Genomic DNA, 13,793 nt, shown 5'->3' with positions numbered 1-13,793 from the left:
TGATACCTGTGGAAATGCAGGAGCTCACCCAGAAACACCTGCAATGCTACTGGCCCAAACTTTTCCCAGAAACACCCTTGGGATTGAAACACTTCCTAGCAACATGCTAGAGGGTGGCTCGGGCATAGTTATCAAAGATATTTTGATAATGATGTTTTTTACATAGTTCACAAGGATTCTGTGAAATGTGCTGCTGTACACTTTATTGGTTGTCAGGCTGAGCTGGGACAGGGAAAGCCAGATCTGTTCCACTTTACTCTTCTTCCGTAGCTTTACTACCACCAAAAGCTGAAGGTCTATTTCTCTAGCCAGGATGAGACAAGACCATATACCGTTATCCAGTACACTTATTAAGACTTCATGTTTCCTACCACCTTACCTGGTTTGTGCAAGCCAAAAACCACACTTTTACTGCAGATTTTTCAACTTATTTCCTAAGGAACCAAGGTCCACTACTAAGATCTCTGCTAATACGTCTGTGTTTCTGTCACAACCAGTCCCTTTCACAATCACTTTTGAAGCTGTTGTCCAGATGAGAGAATGGGAAAGATTTTAAGAAATCTGAAATTCCTATTATCACTGACAGATAGAAGTCACTGAGAGGTGAAAACAAGCCTTGTTAATCACCTCATTGAGGGGAAAACAGCAGTGCCAATACAGCCCTTACTAGACAGCAGAGTTGAATCTCTAGACAGGTCCCTAGGAAGCTACATCTCATTGCTTCTGTTCCTCATGGACATGCTTTTTGTGACTTAAAGATAGTACATTTCACAGCCTGAAATTAAGATGGAGAAGACCATTTCACAGCCTGAAATTAAGATGGAGAAGACCCCACCAGGCCTTGATTAACATGCCCCACTGATTGTATGATAAAATGAGAAACCAGCAGCAAGGCTAGAGCAGGGAATAAGCAGGGAGAGGGGTTCTCACAGCTGTACAGAAGGCAGGAAATTATTTTGCCCTGAAAAGCATAATAACATCTTAAATGAAACACTGGAGGACATCTAATAAGAAAGAAATCTGACAGAGTGGGAGTGATTGAAAAAAATTAATTTAACCAGGGCGGAGTAGGACAACTGGGGTAAGATAATTAACAGTAACTCTGACAATTGTATCAGAAGCCTAGTGTAACACGTGCTAAACAGTGTTTCTGAGAGATGTACACGTAGTATATGACTTGGTCTGCTTTTTGGCTGTCTGGGGCATAACATGCATCAGAGAGTCTGATGCTTTGGCTCTGATATGGATCATGACATAAGACCCCCTCTTTAGCCTTCCATCACTGCTTACCTCTGCAAGTCCTGCACATTTGCCTTTCCAACCTGCAAGCTGGTACACATAGTTGCTTGGACACTGGTGGATGACAGAAGAAATGTGACTTTCATCACTATTTCTGTAGAAAATAAAAATAATGAGAGGCAAAATAAGAAGAGATCATCAGTCATGTGAAGCTTGCCAAAATAAAATTACTTGAGAATGCTTGACATTCTGGTCCTGGTTTTGTACCTTCTCAGAGAGGAGGACTCACCGCAACAATCCTGGGGAGGTTGGAGCAGGTTGTCCCTGGTGGGACACATCGCATTGGCAATACTGTCCTCCCTCACCTGCAGACAAGAGGTATCTCAATTCTGACCCTACTGGATGCTTGGTACAAATATAATGGTAAGTTCTTTACTCTCCACTTCTATAGCTTCAGCACCAATTTTTCAGATCTTTTGAAGTCTCTGCCTTAAAATGCATTCTGGTTTATCTGCAGTTTTTTTAAAAAAAAAGAAGAAGAAAAAGTTAATTTAACTGAGGAGTTCAGCTGTTATCCCTCCTCAATTCTGTGAGAATCAGATTTCTTTTCTCCAATAACTTCTTCCTTATAGCAGTAATACTGTATAGACGGTAAGGACACAACAAAACTGTCCAGCAATCATTCACCAGTTATAGTATCCTCTCCACTTGAGGGGTATGGTCTTCCCCTTGTGTTAGCTCTCTCACGGATATAAAAGATAAACTTCCCCACGATGAACTCAGGCACATGTTGGTTGTCCCGTGGCTAGTTTTACACTGGATTAATCCCTTGAACAGGGATAACTGAATTTTGATTACACTAGTGGATCTGAACCAAAATCTTTCCCCCTTCAATGTAGCCAATCTGAGCATTTTTACCCCCTCATTTATGCAGTATGGTGCAGTCCAGAGACTCCTTCACTATTATCCTTCAGAGCCAGCCAAAGCCTGTTATTAAGGCTTGCCACTCCAACAAGCTAGTTTGGTCTTGGCTGCCACAAGCACACCATGTTCAATTCCTGAGGTACATTAATGGGTTTTGCCCATCACCCTGCTATCTCCAGGGGCTTTGGTGGCTATGGGTAAGGTGTCCAGGGCAATTCTAGGGATACCATGTATTTGTGGCTACATTTTTCAATGATTAAGTCATCCAGGTGTAAGAGAGGAAAATGATGCCAAAACTTGAAAGAATTCCTGGACAGGCACAACAGATGTATGAGAGGAGAAAAGGGTACATCCAGGGACATTTACTGCAGGGAAGGGAATTGATAATCAGGGCTGAAATAATGGGAAAAAATATGTCAGCCAACTGAGTCTGTTGAAAAGGTGTTGCTGTCAGAAGAAACAGAAGACTTCGGGTGCAGGTGAAACTATCCACAGACAATCCATGAGTCCTAAAGCTCAGTCAAGCTTAGAAGGGGTGTCAGGAAGCCATAGGGGAGCCCTCTCAAACAAAAATGCATCTCTGCTTTGCCTAGTTCCCTGTGTTTCTGGGCACACATTTATTACCTTTCACTGACAAATATTTTCTCCTAAACTCCTGTCACATTTGTATTTGTAGTTCTCTCCTGGCTTCAGCGCTTAGTCCACATCCCTGTGCTGCCTCATGAAAAACTTCATTTCCATGGTCCCTGGAAGTACCTCTTTTAAGATGAAATCAGACCCTCTGCACAGAAGACAGCGTGCAGCTGCCTCTGTGTAGCCACATTTTTAGTCCCAAGCTTTGACTGCTTGGCATAAAGTCATTTGTAAAAGGACAATAACAAGTATGATGAATTCTAATGCTCTGTGTGTCATGGTGCTTAGATAGCTCATAGATAACTACATCACCGATATTTCATGAAGCTGCAGCAACTCAACTCTCTTTAAAAAAAAAATACCTTCACAAAAACAACACTTTATCATAATATTCATGGACAGGTACCCAAAAAATCAATGGTTGAGGATCTACATCTATCACAGCTCGCAGAAAACCCTCTGCTAATATCGGGTCAAGGGAAGCTGCTCTAATTGTCTGGATTCCTATGTCAGCTCATATTCACCTGACACCACTCACTGGCATTAAAATAGATTTTCAGCCCCCTGCTTCATGCATCATAGGCAGCAGAGAAAATAAATCACCTTTTTTAGAGATAGTGTTCATGACAATGAAGCTGGTGCCACAGAGAGGTTCCCTCATTAGCTGCCACCCTTGCACTTATTGCACTTCAAGTCCTCTGGAGATCATCAAGATCCCAAAGGGTCCAAGGCACCCTGGGAGGCTGGGCAGGCTCTGGTAATGCACCCCCATGTCACGAACACCCTAATATTAATTCCTTCCCTTCTGACCTGGGAAGGTAGCATGCCTTACAAAGTTTTCAAGTATTAAACTGTGCTGTAACTTTGCAAAGAGATCTAAGTCAGCTTCAGAGCAAGGAAGTCACCAAGCATCACAGGAAATCAAGGGTTAAAAATGAACTTCTTATATAAACATTATTATAACTAAAGCTTAACAGCAGTTATATAATAATGTAGTAATCTCAGTAAGTACATGTAACAAACATTGATAATAGTATGAAAGAGAGTGCTCAGTGGTCCTCTATCTGCAGCGAGTGGTGCCCGCTAAGTAGGATGCCCAGTGAAGAGGTAACATGTCCTATACTTTGTAAGTAATCATACCTCAGCCATATAAAGTATCTGATATTTAGTGGGTGCTGGGAATAATTTTTGTCAGAAAAATGCAGCCCTGAAGTCCAAATGGAAATGGACAGACCTTGGAAGAGGAGTGGACTTGTAGCTAGTGGCAGCAGCTTTACCCTGCTGTGATGATGCATTCACTAGCCTAGCTCTTACTGAAGGTCACAAAGTAGTTTGACTTTGGTCTTTTCAGACTAAAGAGGACTGCACTGTGGTAATGAGAGGGTGAACACAAGAGAAGCCACCCCATCTTAGATCAAAAATTGATCTACCCAAGTATCCTCCAGTGACTGAAACCAAATGCATGGGAAGGAGCATCAAAATGAGTCAAACATAGAGAGATATTACCTCAAATATTTTCCAAGCCTTCAATCACTTGCAGCTCAGGGATTTGTGGAACCCAAGGCAAAACCTCTGTACGTAACAACTCTCAATGGATTTCTCTTCCATGGACATGTTTCTTGATCTCTTGAGCCCACAGAAACTTCCATCCAGCACCTGGACCTTCCTGAGGCAAGGAGTCCACCCAGCCTGACTCCGTGTGATGTAAAGAACTACCTCCTATTGTGGGCTTTGAGTCTGACACACGCTCGCTTCTGTTTATAGACTGCAGCATGAAGGAAGGGGGTGAGGAACTGTCTGAAAAGGCTTGCAACTCTCTCCTTGCACAAGCCATTCAGCCTCCAACAAGCTTCCACTCTACCTCCTTTCAGTCTTGGAGGCTGAAGACCTCCAATCCATTTATTTGTCCCTGTTGAGGAAGCTGGCTCATATCTCTGATCATCCTTGCCGTTTGTCCCTGATGTGGTGGCCAGTCCTCAGTGTCTGGAGCCCGGATGTGTTCTCTGGGAAGGGAAATGAGTTGGGACACACTCTGGTAAAGGGCTGGTGCACAGACAGTTAGGGACCAGCTCACAGTGGAGGCAGAGAGCAGAACAAAGACCTTTATCCTCAGGGTTGGACATGGTGAAAGATCCACAACTGAATTTGAAACAAAGTGCAGAAGACTGATGGAGAAGAATTAAAAAGTGCATTAGGACTCTCAAACATGTCACCACAAGTGCTCCGTTGACAAGTGCTGTCACGCTCAGCTCAAACAATGCTTCAGAGAAGCCAGGGCACACTTCTGAGGAAGTGCATGAGAGCCCTGTGAGATCCCTTCATTTAATACATTACAATGAATAGTTAATGACAGGGCACTTACAATAAATAGCAATACCCACTTCACTGTGAAGCATCCCGTGGCGCGGAGAGAATCCATTGTCTCCTCAGCAATCTCACCTGGCTCCCTGCTTTGTTCCTCCCATGGAGAGAGACACCTCACACCGCAGAAGGTGCTGCTGGAAGATGACACTCATTTCAATAGTCACGTAGAGGCAATTCCTTGTGAAATATCTCATTTGCCTATTAAAAAGCAGCACGGCTCTAACCTCAGGTGGTTTCACCCCTGCAATCTGAGAGCTAATTTTAACCTACAAAGATTTTTTATTTTTCCTCCCAGAAAATCTAGGCTCTTCCTTCTATCTCCAGGCTCTCTGCCTAATAAATAGCTCTTTACAGAAAACGCTTAACATCTCAGCACAGACTCTGGGTAAAGACAGTGGAATGAGGTGATAATGCACTAGCAGCAACGAACTCTGCTGCCCCCCCCCCGCCCCGCTTCGCTTGGCCAATCTTTCCCTAACAAATACACCATTAAGCATCAGTGACTTTTGCTTGGGCACAGAAAAGGGAGAAAGAACTGAAACTCGGAAATGTTCTTGAACAATAAGATGCCTGAAAAAAGTGCAAAGATAGTGGCATCTCAAGGCATTCAAGTCCCTAACATATTTTTAACCCTCCTTGTGCTTGCAGCTCACTATCCCTGCAGCTCAGCTGCTGGTGAATCAGGAGACGGCTTCTTGCTCACTTTTGTGCCAAGCCTTCTAGCTTATTTAAATCACTGTCAGACACATCGTGCATGTTTTTGTGCATATTTAGTGTTCACACAGTTTGTTAGCAGGACTGTAGCTGCTGGGACTGATGTGGTCTAGCTGGCTATAACCAGCTGCTGGTATGGGGGGGGTTACAGCCTCCAGCCACCATCACTGGTATGCCTGTGTCTGCAATGTAATGGCCTGAAGGTATGTGCTTTTCCAGTTGATTTGACAATAATTCAGGTATATAATTACACTCCAGCTGTAGGACACTGAACAGGCCATCCTCACTCATTCTCCCTTTCACATCTGAGGGTTGGGATCATGAGGTAGGTAAGGCTTTTGCTCTTTTGGCAGACCCCAAGCCAAAGGACAAAGGGGCGGCAGCAGCAGAGAACTGCGAGCAGCTTTAGGGGCAATGCTGTCAACCGTAGGCATCTGCTATGTTTTCCCCTCCCTCTTATTTTGCTGCTCAGTGTTAATTAGGCTTCTGTCACCATGTATTTTCCTAGGCAGGAGAACTCCTCCGCGGCTTCTTTCTGTCTTGTAGCGGTAAGTGCCTTAACTAATTGTAAGTGCGAAGAGCTGAATTGAGCCCCTGTTCAGCTGCGCCTGGAGTTCGGGAGTTGCCTGGAGTCAATCCCGAAGTCGCTGCAGCAAAACTTTGAAGGATGGCACCACAGGGCTTTGTAAGTGTCCCTGAGTTATGTGATGCTCCTTGCCCATGAATCAGAGGATCATAAAGGACACTGCTTCTAAGCACCCAGATGATGACTTGTAGCTTCTCTCACTTAGCAGCCTCACTCCAGGTACCGGTGGCTGTCATCACTCACTCAGGCAGCCTTCCACCAGCACATGTGAATCGCCTCAGCCTGGCTGCTGAGTCTTAAATTAAGCTCATGCTCTTTAAGAAAAGTCTGATATCCCTCATCTAAATGTTTGCTTAGAGATGCAGAGTCCTCCTGGCTTCCTGGGTGCTTCTCCCTCTGCAACATGCTTCTAAACACACTTGCACATGTGCTGAATGGCAGCTGGGGGGGAGAAGAAAAAAGGGCAAGGTGGCTGAGGATGTTCTGAGGTAAGAAAAGACTGGCTTTCCTTCCTTCCAGGATGGTCACAGTGACCTTACCTATTGCTGCTTTCCAATGTTTTTCATCAGAGGTGTCCGGTGTCCTCTGATTGCTCATCTCCAGTTGTTGCTTGTAAAGCCCAACCAAACCCTGTGCCTCAGCTCTGTCTTTGCTCTGGATTCGAAGGTCAGAAGAAGGAAAAAAGGACACTTTCAGAGGCAAAACTGATGCCTTATCTTTATGCCTTCTCCCACAGGAGTCAATATAAAATTATTCCAGGTTTGCCAAAAGCAGGGTGCTGAGTGGCTGGCTGACCAGGGGCCATGGAGGGAGGGTGCATCTCTTGTTTGGAAGCAGGGGAGATGCATCACGACCACCTCTGCCTTCCTCTCAAACACCAGCACTGCCTGCATATTCATTGGAAAGGATCTGCAGTGTAGTGGATGAAAATTGCTGGTGTAAATCCCCCTGCAGCCTGGTGAGAATAAATCCCTCCCTCCTCTCCTCCTCTTTCACAGCCAGGAACAATATTAAGACTGTGGGACCGAGGATTTCCAGATTTCAAACATTAAAGTATTTTAATTGTACTTCAGGGTAATTCAGCATGGAGCGTATGAAACATTGCAGGCAGAGGAAATAGCTACTCTGGAAAATGTCTATAATTTTCAGGGATTCCTTTTATTTGTGACTGCATCCAAACATTTCTGCCCTTGACTAAGTGCTCCCCATTCCCCTGCGTCTCTTAGCAGTCCCTGCAGCGACCAAATAGAACGGCACTCGGAAGAATAAACAGCCAAAGCACAAACATAAAATCCCTCAGTTAATGAAGGGGGCTTCTCTGCTTGCTGATTTAGTACAAACAGGGCTCCTACCACAGACTCGGGCAGGGCTGGCCGCCTGTGTGCTCTCAGCTGCAGCAGGGATACAGAGTTTTGGGGAGAAATGCCAACTGGTGCAACTTGCGGCACCCTGCGCCGTACGATATCCTCCCTCATGGCTTTGGTGCCTCTGAGGAAAGCCCCTTCTCAGTCTGGCTGTTGTTATTCATTGTTTATGGAATGATGCAAACACGTCTAATGCAAGGATTATTCACCCCCCCAAGTACCTTAGGGGCTGTCAGAAGCAGGAGCAACCAGAAACTACCTCCCCTGTTGATTTTCCTGCCTCCTCCTGTACGCTGGGCCGGTGCAGATGCAGCCCTTCCCTAGCTGTGGCTCACATCCTGCTCTCCCTAGCGCTGTTTGGAGATTGTCTTCTCAAGCCCGGTGACTGGGGTCTACACTCCAACAGGTTAAAATGTCCGTAAACACCAGTCTCTGCTCTTTCTAAATGTTTGTGGTATAGACATTTGACATTTATTTTAGACTGACCTCGGGGTTAGGTGCAAGTCTTTGTAGCATGGTAGCTTTCAGCTCAACCGTTGAGACAACAAGGACACCTTTTGACACGGGTTGACTCACAGGTTAATCCTTTTGTAGATGGTGTGATTTCTACTGTATCCAGCAGTGGCTGGGCAAAGCAAACCCAGAGGGCCAGGCAAGGCTTACCTCACCTGGCTGATGCAACTTGGGGCATGGTTTGACTGTCCCACACAAAGATGTACAAAGATCTGTTAACAGCAATTTCCATCCTGGAGAAGACAAATTTTACGTGGCTGCCAAATTACACCTGCAATCACCCCAATAACCCTAAATATGTGAACGAAAGCTTACATACACACAGGTGCACACTCTCAAGATTTACCCTGGGGAGACTGACAATCAAAAAGCATTTAGAAGAGGAAAAAGGGGATGTGCCCAGCTCAGGTTGGTTGTTTCCAGGGGCCGAAGACATCACTGAATATGAAGGGGTGTATGTACTGCCCTCCAGGTTGAGAAAGGAAGTATTTGTCGCATCATTTCCTTCACCCTTAAATTATCCCTGGGACTAATGATTTTTCTGCAGCACACAAAGCCCTCCCTGTCCTCTCTCCCAAGCTTTGAATGCTGGAGCTGTGTTTCTCTGAAGCACAACCATGCCACTCACCAACAATAACCCTCCTGCAACAGGAATGCACATGAACAGAGAGGTCCCAACAGAAAGAAGGGCAACAGGGGATGTCCAGCCATCACCACGTGCTGCGGCAGGAATAATATATCTGACCTGTCTCTGACAGACCTTGATACGCTGTGTTTGAGGAATATTATTACATTTCTACTCCCCATGGCTACTTCTTGCCTTTTCCACACTAAACAAACAGTTACCAGAACCTTTTCTTCTCTGTCAAGTTTCGGAAACTGTTAAACCAATATGACCTGCTCTTCTTTCCCCTACCTACCGGGCTTGTCCTTCCCCCCGTTGTTTCTAAGTAAGTGAGTTGTAGTCTGAGCTATTTATTGGATGCCTCTAGCCTTGGAGCCAAGGAGAGGAAAGCTCACATCCATATTGGTCCTTTGGGGCAGCTCTCATCACAGTGAAAACGGAGCCCTTGTCTTCCCCGCTGGCTTCCTGCAGCCATTCATCAGGCAGTGGGAGGCCAGATTATGTTACTCCATTGTTTATTGCTCAGGGGGGTTCACATCATTCTCACAGTGCTGTGTTTTGGTTTGTGTGTTTTGGTTATTTTTTTTTTTAAAAAAAAGGAAGTATGGGCTGCCAAAGGGCATGGAAGACTCCTAGCCCTGGTCTTGACCCATGCCAAGGCAAGTGATCTCTGCTTTAGGGGGGAAATGAGGCACCCAAGTGAAAAGGAAGTGAGAGCTCTGAACCACATGGAGGGGAAGACAGGGAGTTTTGCAGTAATAAAAATTAACAAATGGATTACTTCTCCATATCCATTCAGTAAGCTTATCATGAACAAAATCAGGCAAAATCCTTCCTCTCTAAGGCAATGTCCATCATAGTGCACAGTCCACTGTATTCTATGCATAGAAAACATATGCTTATACACGCATGTGTGCATGTATATGCATGTACATACACTGAAGCACAAGAAATTATGTCCTTCATGGCATCTCCTATTAAGGAGAAATCCTATTAGGGAGAAATCTTGTTGCTACCGTCATGCTTGACTTGCTCTTCATCCAGTCAGTTTTGCACCCAGTCAGATGCACGGGGTTTCTCTTGATGATGATGCACTTCAACTTATGACCTTTTTCTTCAGGTAAGATTAGGAAATGTTTAGCAAAACGATCACAGGCTGCTACTTGCATGATGACACTCACTTTGCAAGTTCCCAACAGTTTTCCCTCCTTACCTTTGCAATGCTTTCCCTCACAGAAGGGCTGAACACCATGAGTCCATTGCATGCCATGGAAGAAGGTCCTGAAGCTGCTAACAGGAGATTTAGCTTCTGTTCTTCTCCCAGTTACTGGTTTCCTGTATCACCTTAGGGCACTCATTGACTGGACCCACAGCACGCTTTGCTCATCTGGAAAGAAGCCACGGTAAGAATATCTCTACAGTCCTTTGATAACGATTGATGAAATGCACTATTAAGCAGAAAATTAAGAAGATAAAAAATATAAGAAATGTCTGACTGGCTCAGAGGAATGGTCTGTGCAGAGAGGTGCTCTGACTCTTCCAGTGGCAGTAGAAAATGAACCATGAGGGCTGGTCAGCCTGTCCCATTATCACCATCCATGCCCCGCATCTATAGTCATTGGGCTGGAGGGGTTGGTGGGTACATGTCACCCCATTCCACGTAGTAACTATCTATAACTATGTACGTCATGCAGAGAGTTGGCAGCTGCTTGAATGGGACAAGATGCAACAGATCCAAGACATGTTTCAGCTGATGTCCTCCTGGTCCATACCTTGCTTTCCTCGCATGCATCACATCATGTAGAGGTTTTTCCAGTGGGCAGGAAAAAACCCTTGGTTGTGCCGAGTCGAAATTTCAGAGAGGGTCATGGGTTTAGGAAACCAAGTAAGTAGTAATTAAAAATAAGTGGGCAGAGGTTTCACATTCCCTTGCCCCATCTGGAAATGCAGTGGCAGATTTAGTGTGCCAATATTGACATTTTAAGTAAACACCATTTCTAAAGTGCTTTGTGAGTAAAAGCCTAACACAGTCAAAATTGTTATTAATAATAATGCTTCTAGTAGCATTTAACTTTTTATTATTACATTATAATGCATTAATATTATATAAGATTATTAATAACAACAATAGCCTGCCCCTTACTACAAGAAGGGGCATCTTTACCTCTTTCCAGAATAAAAAGACCAGTGCTACTTACTAAAGGCTTTCCCTATATTTTAACCAATAGTCATTTTGTTATTTTATAATCAAAATTAAGCACACAGTCACAGGCTGGGACAGTGATAATTAACAACAACAACAGAAAAAGAAATGCAATACACTCCAGTAAATAGAAGTGGCCCCCTCATCCCTCCCTCTCCCCCCCCTCCCACGCCCCCCCCCCCCAAATAGTGCAAAATACATAGGGGACCCTGTTGTCATAGTAACTGGCATTACAGCTTGCTTTCGATAATTAATGGAGGGCTTTGCTATTACAGTATTCTTGAAATTTCACTTCCCTCTGTGCTGCACTGCAGAATGCAGTATCATTTCCCCATTCATAAATATTTCATTACCACAGTCTGCTGTGTTTCATCATCACTGATAACACTCAGCCTAATCCACCCATTGCTGAATTCATGTAGCCCTGTCGGTAGAGCAACTTTCATTTCCTCCTTCCACTTCTGCAGTCTTCATTTTTCTTGTTCAGCGTTCTCCTGCTGCAAAACTGTCATCGTAGGCTAAGTACAGAGACCTTTATTTTTCTTACTCTAAAAAAACAAACATGAGGTGCAAAAGCTCTGCCCGAGTAAAGGAGATGCACACACACACACACACACACACACACGTAAGCATGTGTGATGTTTGTATCGCAGATATAATTTGTATGTATCAAATGGAGATATTTAGATCACTGATGGAGAGGAGAATCACAGTATGTTACTGTGGAAGGAAACCCAGGTTCTGATTCAGCAAAATACAGGGGTACCTTTAGACACACGTGCTATCCCTCTCATCACAGCTGTCAGCAGCAGAAGCCATACTCTCAACCAGAGTACTGGTTGGGGCATAATATCTTTGCTAAATAACACACTAGTAGAGAATACCCAAAGCCAGTGGGGTGAACAGCTGCGGTAACACAGATGGCAAGGAGGAAAGAAATAGTTCCATTTTTTTTCCTTAGTATCAAAACTCTCAATCCAATTAACACCAACGTGCTTGCACACATAGTTTCTACTGATACCCATGCGCAGAACACTTGAGTTTCCTTGTGGAGCCTCGCTTGACTTAGTTTCCTTTTTTTTAAAAGATACTTTTCTCTTTCCTGTTGCTGTCTCTTTGAAATGATGGGGTAGATAAAGACTGAGAGACTTTAAGGAGTTAGTGCTGGCCTCTCTAATGCGAATTGCAAGGTCTCTCTCTCCTGTAACTCTGTGGTAGACTTTCTTCAGACTGTATTTAAAGAGGAGGAGATTGAGGGGGGGCAAAGGGAAGGATAACGCCACGTGTCACCTGTTAGACAGAAGGTTGCACAGAATCTGGCCTGTTTGGTCACATCTATGGCAGATGTGATGTGGTTTTCCTATGGGAGGGGTTAAATCCCGGGTAAGAAATCATGGCGCAAATGAGCATTAATGGAGACCGCTACACGCAACTCCTGACAGGCACTATATAAATGGGTAAGGAAAATTTGTTTCGTCTATTCTGCATGTAGCAGAAATAGCTAGGTAAAAAATTGCACAGCCCATGCAATGAATAGCAGTTATTTGCCTATGCCATGCAATCTGCAAGACCTGATAGGATGTCATTTATGTTGACACATTTAAAGAGAGCAGCTCTGAAAATCCATTTTCTTCCAAGCATCATAAAAAAACCCGACATTTTTTTCATGTATTTTACAATTCAGACTCAGTAGTTTCATGTAGCGAGAAGGGAAGACTGGAAGTGGATTGAGGGATTCTTGGGTATTATTTTGCCTTTTGCAAGGATAGCAGCAACAATAATAACAACAATAATATAATCTGCTAATAAAAATTCCATTCCTGGCCAGGAACAATGATCTCTTCCATACAATAAGTTCCTGACCATTATCAAGAAATGAATATACAGAACAGAGGAATCCACAACAGTTAGGGGGTATTTTTTCCCCCTCTCTGCATGGGATATGACTTTGATGACCTGGCTGTGGAGGTTCAGCCCCAACCAGTGGCTGAGTCACTTGATCACTCCCAGAAGATAAAAAGGCAGAGAGTCTCCATGGGTTGGGATAAGGACAGTTTACTGACAAATGTACCATGAAACAGGAACAATAACAGCCCATGGCAAATTTCACTCACACCCAGTTGTAACAGAGTACATTACCGACCTGACAATAACACAGAGCACTGCACTGATGCAAGGACTGACCACCAACCCAATGCCCCAGCTACACTCAGACTGCCCCAGACCTCCCCACCCAGCCCCTGCTATGAGGCAGTGATGTCAGGTGGGGTGGAACCAGCCCAGGCTAACTCAGCTCACCTGGGCTAACCCAGGTCAATGGGCTGGCTGCTTGGGGAGGTTCACTCTGGCCTTGCCAGAACCAGGACACTGACTTAATTTTTTAATGAGATGGTGAAGTCTTTCACCCAAGCATGTTGGGATGGAGAATCATGGAGCCAAACAAACATCAGTCAAAGCCAAAGGGTCCAGCGTCAATATCCAAGACAGAAGTTTATGGGATCAATTAAATACAGGAGAAAGACCTAAATTGCATCTAGTCTGTTGTATGAATTTTCAAGCATATAAGAGATCATCCCTGGGAAAGGAGAGTCCAAGCACACTTAGTGTGGGCCCAAGCTTTTGCTCAGG

The sequence above is a fragment of the Gallinula chloropus genome, assembly GCF_964237585.1.
Source record: "Gallinula chloropus genome assembly, chromosome: 2".
Lineage (NCBI taxonomy): Eukaryota > Metazoa > Chordata > Aves > Gruiformes > Rallidae > Gallinula > Gallinula chloropus.
The sequence above is the reverse complement of the archived record's forward strand: the minus strand, read 5'-3'. Positions refer to the sequence as shown.